Below are 12,549 nucleotides of genomic sequence, written 5' to 3' on the forward strand. Positions count from 1 at the left end.
CACAAGCATTTCAGGATTCCCCGAAAACAGGAGACAATTAAGGCACAAAACTACTAGGAATACATCTCTGATCAATCGCATCTGTGCTTTAACGAAGTCACAAAAATATCTCAGTCGCCAAAATTGCATCTAAAAATCAAGTTCTGAACCAAAATTGTTTATTGATTTTTTATTTGAGTTAAACAGCTTAGAGCGGTTCAATGAAGGACAGCTGAAAGGATAGCCCGCTGGTGGGATACCATTCAAGCAGTGGGCATTGAAAATCAAATGCATGGCATTGAGAAATGCCAGAAGGTGGTGTCCGAGTACCTTCTAGGGTTAACCACCGAAAACGGCGAGAAAGACAGAGAGGAAATACAAAAAATAGAAATGAGCCAATCATCAATCATGAATGACCAAGCAACTTCAGGCCCAGGGCCAGAAGCATTAGCCGGCGTTTGAGTCATGGATAATGAGTTGGCCAAAAAACATTCTTCCAAAAGTCTTCTTTTGGTTTTGGTTTTGCTTTTGCTTTTGCTCTTCTGCTCCTTCTGCTTCCATTCTGCTTCTTGCGCTGCTTATTCTACTGCTTGCTCCGCACTGCTTCTTAAAGCTCTCTTTTGTTTATCACTTCTTTTCCCCATTTATCATATAGGAAAGCCTTCTTCAACGCTTCTTCCTTTTCCTCCTCCTTCTCTGCATTCTTCTTCGTGTTCGTGTAGATGTTTTACCTGGAACGAGAGAGAGAGAGAGAGAGAGATAAATTAGCACAAAAAAAAGAGTTTAAATTTCTCAATAAAATTGAAGGATAGGATACCAATGGATAGAGGAATATGAGGATGGAAATTGAAAGAGGGAATAAATGTTGCCATCCCAAAGGAATACCATAAGGAGTAACTACTGTACTGTATCTATAAAAAGAAACTCTTTTGGAGTTCCAAAAACATCTTGAATGATTTCCCAAGCCGTGTCTTCTGTGATTCATTCATTCTACTTTTTTTCTTCTGCTTCTTCCACTGCTTTTCGCGCTGCTTATTCTACTGCTTGCTCCACACTGCTTCTTAAAGCTCTCTTTTGCTTATCACATCTTTTCCCCATATGCCCTTTATCATATGGGAATTATTTTTCCTCCTCCTTCTTCTTCGTGTTCGTGTAGATGTTTTACCTGGAACGAGAGAGAGAAAGAAATTAGCAAATTAGCAAAAGAAAGTTTAAATTTCTCAATAAAATGAAAGGAGAATACCAATGGATAGAGTAATATAAGGATGGACATTGAAAGAGGGGAATAAATCTTGCCAAAGTGCGATTATAATCCCATCCCAAAGGAATACCATAGCGAGTGACTACTGTAGCTATAAAAAGAAACTCTTTTGGAGTTCCAAAAACATCTTGAAAACCTCCATTCTACTCTGCTTCGTCCTCTTTCCCACCGGCTTTGTCTCTGTCTCTCTCTCTCGCTCTTCTGCGAGAACTTTAAGCTCGCAAATAATTAAAACTTGAAGAATACTTTTGCAGTTACTGGTAACTGTGGGTGTGTGTGTTTAAGCAAGTTTAAAACATTTAGCAGAAGAAGAGAGAGAGAGGAGTCCTGACTTAAAGGTTATCCAAAGAGAAGGGTGGGCGAGGGAGAATAGAAGAGCAAAGAAGGAAGAATGAGCACGAGAGCACTCGAGCAAGCAATGGCCGGGGCTGGCTTCCTCCATATGTACCGTTATGTGCCCAGCAGCACACACTCGTACACACACACACACACACACACACACGCGCTTTACATATATGTATGCAAGTATTTGGCAGCACATGTGTGTTTGTTCAGCATCATCCTATTCCATTCCATTCCCTATTCTGTTCCATGCTCCACTCTCTCCGCCTCTCTGCCCGCCCCCATGCCCCATAGCAGCCACGCCTTGTGTCTGCCACGTCTGTTCGTGTGGCATACATAAAAACATAGAAGAAATAAAAGGAAAACCAAACAGACAAAAACCAGCAGCGGAGCAGAAGAAAGAAGAGAGAAGAGAACTCACAATAACAACAAAAAACAAAGAAAGAAATGAAAGGAAAGGAACAGAAAACAGAAAACAGAAAGAGGAGTAAGAGAAGACGCAGAAGAAATACAAGGAAAATCTTTAGCATTAGAAGGAGAACAGGAGAAGAGAATAAGAGAAGAATCAATAAGCTGCAGCAGCGAAAGAAGAACGAGGAAAGCACAGCAGAGGACGAAGCAGTAGAAGAGGAAAGAGAACAGAAACAGCAGAAGAAGAAGAAGGAGAAAAAGAGTCGAGTCGAGTCTCCCATGGCACCCCACTCTACATTACTCCATCTTTATCTCTCTGTCTCTCTGCCTGCAGGTCACACCTTCCTCCCCCTCCCCCTCCCCCTCGCACACCGACACTTTCCATGTTTTTCTCCACTATCTGCCACCTTCTTCGTCTTCCTCTTCTTCCTCCGCTCTTCAAATGCAGCAATGCAGAAAAAAAGCACAACTTTTTTTGCTATCGATTTTCGTTGTGTGTGTTTTGGCCTTTTTGCAGGGCGCTGCCTTAAGGGCCTTGACAGGGAAGGGGGGAGGGGGGGGCAACAGCCTTGTTATAGCCGAAAAAGGGATGACAGGAGGGGGAGGGAGACCGAGACAGCCGCATTTAGTATGCCGTCGTCGTCTCTCGGTTCCCTATTCCCTATTTCCTTCCGCTACTCCCCTCTTCCTGTGCGCTCTCTTTCATTTCCCCATTCTCTGCACACACACACACACATTCCGTTCCTTTCCACATTCCCGTTCTCTTGCGCTTCATCTTTCACTCTACGCTCCATTTTGTAAGCCAGCCTAAAAGGCGCACAAACTTTTTACCAGGACAACGGATGACGAGGACATTGAAAGAGATAGAGATAGAGGATAGCGATAGCGATAGAGAGGGACAGGGAGGGAAGTTTAAAAACAAACTTTTGCCATTTCTCTATGTGTCTCTCTCTCTCTGTCTCTCTGTCTCCCTGTCTCTCCTTCTCGTTCAGTCTGGATGTGTCTGTGTGCCATTAAATTTGCAATGTCCCCGCGTCGGTGGAAATTTAATTTGTGCTTCCTGTGGGAGCAGGACACAAAGATAGACAGAAACGGAGAGAGATAGATACAGAGAAGGAGAGACATATATATAAAAGGATAGAGAAAAAGGGAGAGGGGATAGGGGATAGCAAACACTTGTCCCGTGGATCAGCTGTTTTCGCGACGCGTAAAACTTTTTCTCAGGCAAAAGGCAACGAGAGAGAGAGAGAGCAAAAGAGAACTCTTGAGAGTTTTCAATTTCAGGCCACTCGAAAATGCTGTACTTCAAAACTTTCGCAGGGAATGGAATGGGTTTCAGTTCGGTTCGTTTAATTTCGTTTCGTTTCGGATAAATCAAGGTTAGAATCGTAAATTTGTTGAATAATTCACAAAAAGCTTCAAGGATTCCCTTTAAAACGGTTCCAAACCAAAAGTTATCCATCCCAAAATTATGGAGATTTCTGGGCGGAAAACTTCCCCGCAACAAACAAGTTCCGTCTCCAAATAATTAGCGTAAAAATTAATTACACGCAAACAGCTAAAAATCGTGACAAAAATAGAAAAACCTTGGTGACATAATAATTTTTGTTATTTGCGTTTGTTGCGTTTTTCGATGGGGGGTCCCCTTCTCCAAGAAGAGATATCTATCGGGTATTTCCTGTACGGAAAATGAAGAGGGAATGCATTTCAAGTGCTGCTCTTTATAAGGGACCTTGATTTCCCCTGCAAGGCCACACCGCCACTGGACACTGGACACTGGACACTGAAGGTGGGTGGGGGGGTTTCTGGAAGTGTATTTTTGGAGGCCAAATCAAATTAAAAATCAGTTGCAATCAATGGATGTTGTGAAATGTTCGTGTGTCCATGTCCATTTGTTTGGACTTCCACGAACCTCCTCCACCTCCACTCGAATATTAACGAGGTAAAAATTGCATTCCGCACACACTCATTTGCATTTGCAATTCCCCATTCCCCCATTCGAGTGTTTGTCCAGCACATTCCCACCGAAAGACGATAGTAAATTATACTAGATTATAGCAGCAACAAAAATAACAGCACAAAACAAAGACCAGTGTGATACCCTGTACTCTACTAAGACCCGGTAATCGGATCAAGCTATGTTCTACAGCGAGGGTTCTTCGACTATCCACATTCCACAATGTTCCCTTCTCTTTCCACTAGCGAAGAGCCATCTGGCTGTTGTATATCTCGCTCACTCCGCCAGAGGGCGCACGCACGCTGGACGAGAAAGGGTGTTAGCTCTTATAGCTCTTACAGTTTCTGAGATCATCAGACATGGCTTTATCGACTCGGCTTCCGAAGCTGATCGAGAATATATCTGGCTGTTGCATACACCTACACGGATCTAATATACCCCCTTCTTTGAGTACTTATTGGGTACCGCCTATAAATAAAGTACTCATTGCAGGGGGGAAACAACAATCCGAACACCTTAATAACAAAACAACAACATCGAATGATTCATCGACAACAAAACAGCAACAAAACAGCAGCAGCGGGCCAGACTTCGACTATGACTATGACTAAAATTATTATAATGACGATGGGCGTGTATGCACACACAGTTCACAGTACAGTGGAGGGCAAGTGAATAGCACCATGGACGCTCCTCCGCCCGGAAATGGAGATTCGGGACAGCGACTTGTCTCCTGTACAGGTGCCAGTTCCCATAAGCGAAAGGATACATGGACTGCTCCCAAACAGAAGACTGTCCTCCGTGAATGCTTTCTCTTTTTTCTTGGAGTTCCTAGTTGTTCCCTCTTCCGGCCCTATTCGTTCGACAACAACTGTGTTTGAAAGGCAATTTGCATACCAGAATAGCGAGCGAGTGTTTTTCCCGTCTTTAATTACTTTTCAAAAGCAATTAAAAAAAAAGACTGTGAATAATGCAAGAATGGCTTTAACAAGCGGCAAGGCATTCAAGGAATCGCGATGGACTACTAATGGAAGATTGATTGTGATTATTAAGGATCCAGCTTTAAAACGATAAGCAATCAAAAGCCTCTACCAACTGCAACCCAAATAGATCGTATATTCCTGGAAGACTATCCCCATCTATCCCTTCCTTCTTTCCCCTCTCTGCTTTCACATTCTTGTGCAATATGTACGGCCTTCTCTTTCTCTTCTGTCACTCTTCATCACTGGATCGCTTCCACATCGCTTTTTGTGTGCGTTGGTCCGCCATCTATCCCCCCTCCCGTCTCCCTCTCTCCAGCGAGTGCTTTCGCAGTTCCATGTAAAAATTAGCATCTTATAAGGGGGGGGCGACGCCTCTCATCCACCATCCAATCTTTGGCTAGCGGATCACAGAGAGAGAGAGGGAGAGAAAATATAAAAAATACACCCTGACAAATGGCTCTCTGCGGCGGCTCTCCCACTCTGCCGCTCTCTCTCTCTCTCTCTCTCTCTCTCTCTCTCTCTCGCTCGCTCTCTCTGCTGTAATTGGAGTAAATTTTGTTTGTAATTTTCTATTCTCCTCCTCCCCCCCCTGGCCCCATCATTATCACACATTTTTAAGAGTGCAAATGTGAAATGTAAAACCAAAAACGAGAACAAAGCAAATTGCTGACTACCGTTATAGAACGAACAGCTGTAAAAACAGCAGACGAGAGGCGACGGGAGGGTGGGGGTGAGGTGGGGGATAATGAAAGAGAAGAGCCCCCAAATAGATAGGGAGGGTGGAGGGGGGGAGAAGCAGTAATTTTAATGTTGTTTGCAATTTTCCGACGATTGCCACGTGAAATGCGACACGGCCGAAAGTGGTTTGTTTTTTGCCGCCACTCCACTGCTTGACTCCACACTCCACTAACCGTAAATCACTCTGCCGATGCCGATGCCGATGCCTCTGCCTCTGCAGCTGGCTCTGCTTTCCATGCAAGGACAGTGGGGCGAAGAGAAAGAAGAGAAAGGAATGAGCAAAGATCGCGAAATGGAATCCTAGACAAGAGGAGGGGGACATAAGAACGATCGAGTACGAGTACGAGAGAGGAAGAGCGAGCAAGAGCGAGCAAGAGAGCGATTGGGTGTGCAGAGAGCGGGAGGCGATCTCTCTCCCTCTCTCTGACCCACTGCAGAACTTTCTGTACATTGAACTTTTGCCCCATCCCCACGCACGGCCGTCTCCTCCGCCGAAAGAGCGGGTGGGGGGAGGGGGGGGCCGATGGGGACTGAGGGGATATTTGCCTGCTTGGGTTGTTGGATTAGGTGCGATTTATGGCACTCTCTTCATTCCATTTCGGGTTCCCATGAAAATTGTTTCATCATAAACAATTGAAAGAGCCCCATCCCCCAGCCCCCAGCCCCCGTTCCACCCACTGGGGAATGTCTATTTACTCATAAAAATAAATGAGTTTATGCCTGAATGAGTGGGAACGGAACGGAACGGAACGGGGGGTGGAGAAGCCTTATCTAATCAAAGTTGTAAAATATATAAATAAAATATACATGTTCACGTATATATATATATATATAAATGATAACACCCCCTAAACGACAGTCACACCCCACCCCACACCACTACCCTCCCTGCCCTTACGTTCCCCCCACCCACTATCAATCCCCGTATCTATCGTTCCACATACGCGCCAAAACGGTGCCATGAATTAATCTGTTGTTTGCCGCTAATCTAATCAGAAGAAGAAGAAGCAAAAAACACACAGAAACAACGGCAATTACAAATCGAAAAGAGCTACAACTAAAACAAATACTAACACTAATAATAGTATGTACATGGCAATAAAAAATAAAAAACGAAACGAAACGAAAGGAAAGTAGAACAGAATCGAGAGGGAAACAGAAACCGAAACAGAAACAGAAGCAGAAACCGAATGCCAAAGATTTAAATAACCTTTTTGAAAGCGAATAGAATGGTCGTCTTGGGTTCTCCGAACAGTTGAATCAGAAACGTAAAAGTATTCCCTCAGATGTGCGCGAGCCAGGTGTTCAAACATCCAACCAAAACTGGTTGTTGATTCTCTATTTTCCTACTCTGGAAATTCTACGAATTTGCGGAGGGAACAATCTAATGGTGGTCTATAATATATATAGTCTATAAGTGATCGAAATCGTGTATATGCCCGATGGAAGGGTATACAAAACCAAAAGGAAACAGAAAAAAAAAAAACACTTATCGCTATCTAGGCCGTCTCTTCTGTCCGTCTCTCTGTCCTTCTCTGTGTATGTGTGTCTGATAACGAGTGTGTGTGTGTGAACGAAACGTGACATTGGTCAAACACGCACACACACAGAGAGAGTAGAGCGCGCGTTATCAATCAATAGACTTGACATCCACTCAATGCGGAAGAGAAGCGGGACAGCGGGACAGCAGGACAGCGGACAGAAAGCAGGCGCAGGGGAGCCCTTAATGGAGCCAAAGTGAGCGACATAGAGAGAACCGGTAGGGGGGATAGATATTTTTGAAGAGCCAAAAATACACGGAAATTAGCTTCGATCGGTTCCTGGCTGGATTCCCTTGGATTTCGCATTAATTATTCACCATTGAAAATGGAGGATAATCAGGGGGGGGGGGGGGGGGGGGGATAATCGATGCTCGGACGGTAATCGCTGTGAGAATATGAACAAATGGGGCATGCCCCGGCCACATGCTTTGCATGCGTATTCCGTTTGGGCTCGAGGGACGGGCGTGACTGTTCCACGTAGTCCTTCCTAGTGGCCGGCCTTTGAAAGTCTCGCTTGAGATTTCTAAAGGCCTTAAGCACTGTCTAAACGGGGCAGGGGCCATCGATTCATCATTCACTCAGAGGATCTCCTTCTCCCTCTCTCTCGTTTAGCCAGTGCTCAAAAGAGCAATAGAGCTGTCGGGTCGTCGCAGTGCAAAAGAAAACTACAGTTGAAGGTGATTTCATAATGAGGCGGCTCGGCCCGGCTCGGCTCGCGAGAGCGTCGCCCCGCTCTTACACTCTCCCTCTCCCACTGCCTCTCTCGATCTCTCTGCCTGTCTCTTTTGTTATTGCTTTTTGCATTCTCCTTTGGGGCCGCTGCACTTTTTGTATTGTATTGTTGCAAAAATAGACATTGTCTACGTCGGACGTCGCGACGTCGATGCAGAGGCTGGCGTTGACGCTGCTGCTGCTGCCGGCGTCAACGTCGTTTGTTAATTAGACCTGGCAACGGCGGCTTTTCTCTTTTTTTCTTCGCTCGCCCCCGCCCGCACCCCCGCCGCTCTTTCACGTTTTGTTCGCTTTTCTGTTATTTTCGTTTTCTTTAATTATATTTCATTACGTATGTGCATTTTATTGGCGCTTTTTTCTGCTTTCTGCTTTCTGTTTCCCCACGGCAGGCGCCCCCTAGTGGCGGCGGCGGCGGTGGTCGATAGCTGCACTTGCCCAATGCGCTTTACCGTTGGGATAGGTCGCGGGGCGGCAGAGGCAGAGGCAGCACCAATCCCCCTCCCTCCGAATCACGAGATCAGTTTGGATTCGGTTCGGGTTTGTTGGTCTTCGGACCATAGAAGAAAGACCTTAAAGATCCTTTAATCTGCGGAGAAGAGCTGTTCGAAGAAAGAGCGACACACAGTAGAAAAAGAGGGAAACAAATAGAGGAGTATTGGACACCCCTAACCCAACCAACGCCTCCTACTACCACGAGAAAACCGAAGCCGAAGCCTTCCCTAAAAACTCTCGTACAATCTTCAAATGAAGTTTCGTTTTTATTCCGCCCCCTCCTCAATCAATTTTCCTCTCATTTCCCAAAAAGTTTTCGGACAAAAAAAAATTAAAGAAAGAGAAGTAAAATAAAATAAAAAGTTCCCTTCAAATATTAAAAATAGAAATTCAAGAACTTTCGGCAAAAGTTTCCCCAAAACTACAAAGCTACAAAATAGTTTTCGCAGCAACACAAAAAATTGGGAAAAACTTATCTTGGAACGAATTCGAGAGAGCCAAAGGGGGGGTGATAGAATGGGGGGGGGGAGGTTTTCGGTTCTGTTTGAGGGTCGAATGTCCCATGTGTTTAGTTTATTCATATTTCGATATTCAAAGAAACAAATAATTGCTTAGAGTTTTTTTTTTTGTCAAAGTTTTGGGAAAACTTTAAGTCCTGAAGTCCTGTCCCGCTGTCATTCTGGTAACCTCTGGGTCTGGCTCCAATTATTTCAACATTAAATACGAGTACGGAAAGACCTTTGCCTCGGTTCAAGGGCAACCCACCCCCTTGGTTTCCCCCTCAAGAGAATCGAAACATATATGTATTTTATAAAAGGTACCCTACTCTTAAGGGTCTCCAAATGCATCACAATTCAGAGTATATCCGATATGGCTTATGAAAAGGATTCCTCAAATCAGAGGGCTGTTCGCCATCCCATCACCGCTGTGTCCGTTCGCTTATGGGAAGTTTGCCGACGATCCCCCCTTGTATGTATCTCTCGAAAGCTTCCTATAGATGTCTCTCTTTTGAGGGGTTCAAACAGAGTAGAGGGAGGGGCTCTGTGTTTTAATTTTCATTTGTCGCGTGAGCGGGGGCGAAACAAAAACCCCAGATAGGCGTGCAATTACAGTTACAGTTACAGTGGTAGTGGGTGGTGGGAGGGAGAGGGATATACCCCGCATATCAATGTGACAGTGACACACACACACACATAGACAGAGTCACCAGAGCGCGAGAGTCCCCTGGCAGGCTGGCATAAAATAACTGTTCATATAGAAAATGCCGGGGGTCGATAAACAATAAATGACGGAGGCAGCAGAAGCAGCGCCAGCAGAAGCAGCGGCAGCAGCAGCGCCGCTGACAGCACTGATTTGCTTCCATCTCCTCGGCACTGCACTGCACTGCACTGCACTCTCTTCTCTGCTCCGCGCCCCGCTCTATGCTTTGCTCTTTCTCCTCTCCGCTCTGCACTAGCAGCCGCAGCTGATAGCGAGCGTCGCTGTCGCTCTCGCTGTCACGCTGTCTCGCTGTCGCATTCGACTCATTAAATATTTTGCAACCTTGACCGTTCGAAAGCGATTAAAAATGTGGATGCATCTCTGCAGTCACCGAGTATATGAGTGAGTGAGTGAGTGTGTGTGGACTGGAGAGTGGAGAATGGAGAGAGAGGGAATAAAAAGAGTAAGGCTGAGAGGATACCGATTACAGATTCGACCGACACCGATAGCTCTGAGCAGGCAGGCATAGGTCACGGAATATTACAACAAAATATTTTCTGTAATATTTACCAAGAATTCCTGAAGTTTCCCTTTCCCCTCCCACATTTTGTTCCTATTTCTTGCAATAAAACCGAAACCAGAAAACCCCTCATCAAACCGGAACGAACCGTAAAGAACAACAATAACAAATAATTTATATATATTTTTTTTATTATTTTTAAACATTTTTCAATGCCCCCAACAACAGATGGAATGGGATGGACGCCTCCTCACATTTTCTACAACAATAAACTTTAATTGCTCTCAATATATGCACATCTGTACGATATGGGGGCTGGGAACTCGCATTTCTGTCGATCAATGGCATGAAAAATACCAAAACCAAACCAAACCAAATGGAATAGAGCCACAGAGAGCCACAGAGAGTGCAATCAAAGTTCAATTAGTCTAAGGAATTCCCTCTCCAACATTCTGTGCTCTTCGCAAATGATTCGAACGATTCGAATCAATTCTTAATTGAAATGGGGACATGGAGTGGCATTTATGTATGGAAAAGGAAGCACCCTGGATATCTGGATACGGGATGGATATAAATGGTAAGAGATAAATACCATATCAATTGTGATATCTGATATCTGATATTCGCTTGGTATTTCCTAAAAAAAATCTCTTCCTCCATTTCCGATAAGCTTTCTCTGTTTTTCCAGTCATCGAATACGAAGGGGAAGGGGAAAAGAAACACACAACAGACAACAGAAAATCAGAAAATGAAGCAATCACAGGAAGGAAGTGAATGGGGAAACCGATGGGCGGAGAGTAACAGCAACGACGGGACGAGGAAGAGGATGTCCACCTCTGATTGAGAGGGAGATTGTTGCAACAGAAAAAAAAAAAAACAGAAGAACGATACAAAAAATACCTTCATCTAGCAGGTTTCTAGACTACATTTATAGTCCAGCTTTAGAGCGATATATCGCTGGAAAACTATCTCTGAACAAGGAATATTTTTAATATTTGGGTTCCCATTTTTCTGAATTCCACTGAAATATTATGGAGGACCGCCTCCACACACACAGTACTGGATTGGATCTTGGATAGATCTTGGAGACGTACAAACATATTTGATTAGATAGAGGAATAAATGGGATATACCCTTTGGCCATGTAATGGGTAATGGATACCACTCATATCCTCGCTCTCCCTTCTTCTTACTCTCTGTCCCACTCCTTCTGTTGATACTTGTTTTGCGGTCATCTGCTGTTGCTGTTGCTGTTGCCCCTCGGACATTTTGCTGTCTCTAATTGCTGTCATTCAAGACGGGAGAGAGACTCAAGAGAGAGGGAGAGGCACTGGCTCGAAAGATGGTTCTCGTGCGCTGTGAAGGGGGTTGCAGCAGCACCAGCAGCAGCCTATTCCTTACGGTTATCGTTGTGGCAGGTCAATAGTGTCAAATTACGGTGTAATTACGAGTGTTTTTCACTTGAGAGAACGTCCATATGTACGTCTCTCTTTATGTTCTTCCTCTCTCTCTCTCTCTTTTGATTGTCTTCTCAAGTGTTATGGCACCCCTCTCTCTCTCTCTCTTTCTCTCTCACTCTCTCTTTCCGTCTTTCCGTTCGACTCTAACCGCAAAACAAACAACACCAAAAAACATGAGCCTCATCATCATTATCTTTCCTCTTTATCTTCTTCCTCCATCATTTTGTTGTTGTTGTTGTTGTTTTTGCTTGTGCTTCGTTTTCCGCATGGCAAATCTTTTGCCATCCATCCATCTATCTCTCTATCTATAGGTCTCTTCTCACTCTTTCCAGGGAATGGAATGACTCACACACTGTTCCACGGGACAACAGCGGGACAATCTGCTGGGCTGGTGTTGAATACAAATCACATGAAAATCATTGAAAAGAAACAACAAACAATCTCTGCAGATCGACAGATCTTCATCGATAGATTCCTCATAGATCATAGGCAAAGGATGTGCCTTTCTTACTTGTCCTTTGGTTATAAAGTCCATAAAGATATCCCAGATACATTTTTTTATCTTTTTTTCCCCTATTTATATTTTTGATATACATATTTCCATATCCCTTTTTTAGAGATCTTTCAAGATCATTTCTTCTTTTTTCTTCAATTTGTTTTATCTACAGCTGATTTTCGAGGCAGGCAACAGAGAATGTTCTGGGTGGCTTATCACCTGGCCGCTCGACGATTGAAAAGGAAACAGGGAACAGGGAGCAGGGAGCAGGGAGCAGGGAGCAGGGAGCAGGGGTCTGAATGTCAACTTATCGCAAAAGCTGCTCCCAGAGAGAGGCCGAGGCCTGGGCCCACCAGCCAGCCAGCGACAATGCAAACAGGAAATGAGCTTCGGCTGCGGACATACGGAATGAATATGCATGGGGAGGGGCAGGGGGG

The 12,549-nt window shown here is 44.7% G+C and overlaps 1 protein-coding gene across 1 annotated transcript in view; it reads right to left on the minus strand.

Annotated features, from left to right (window-relative positions):
- LOC108165262 overlaps positions 1 to 12,549 on the minus strand; it is a 61,480-nt gene that overhangs the window by 34,757 nt on the left and 14,174 nt on the right. The gene's annotated exons all lie outside the window — the stretch shown is intronic.

Source organism: Drosophila miranda, chromosome XR, assembly GCF_003369915.1.
Source record: "Drosophila miranda strain MSH22 chromosome XR, D.miranda_PacBio2.1, whole genome shotgun sequence".
NCBI classification, from domain to species: domain Eukaryota; kingdom Metazoa; phylum Arthropoda; class Insecta; order Diptera; family Drosophilidae; genus Drosophila; species Drosophila miranda.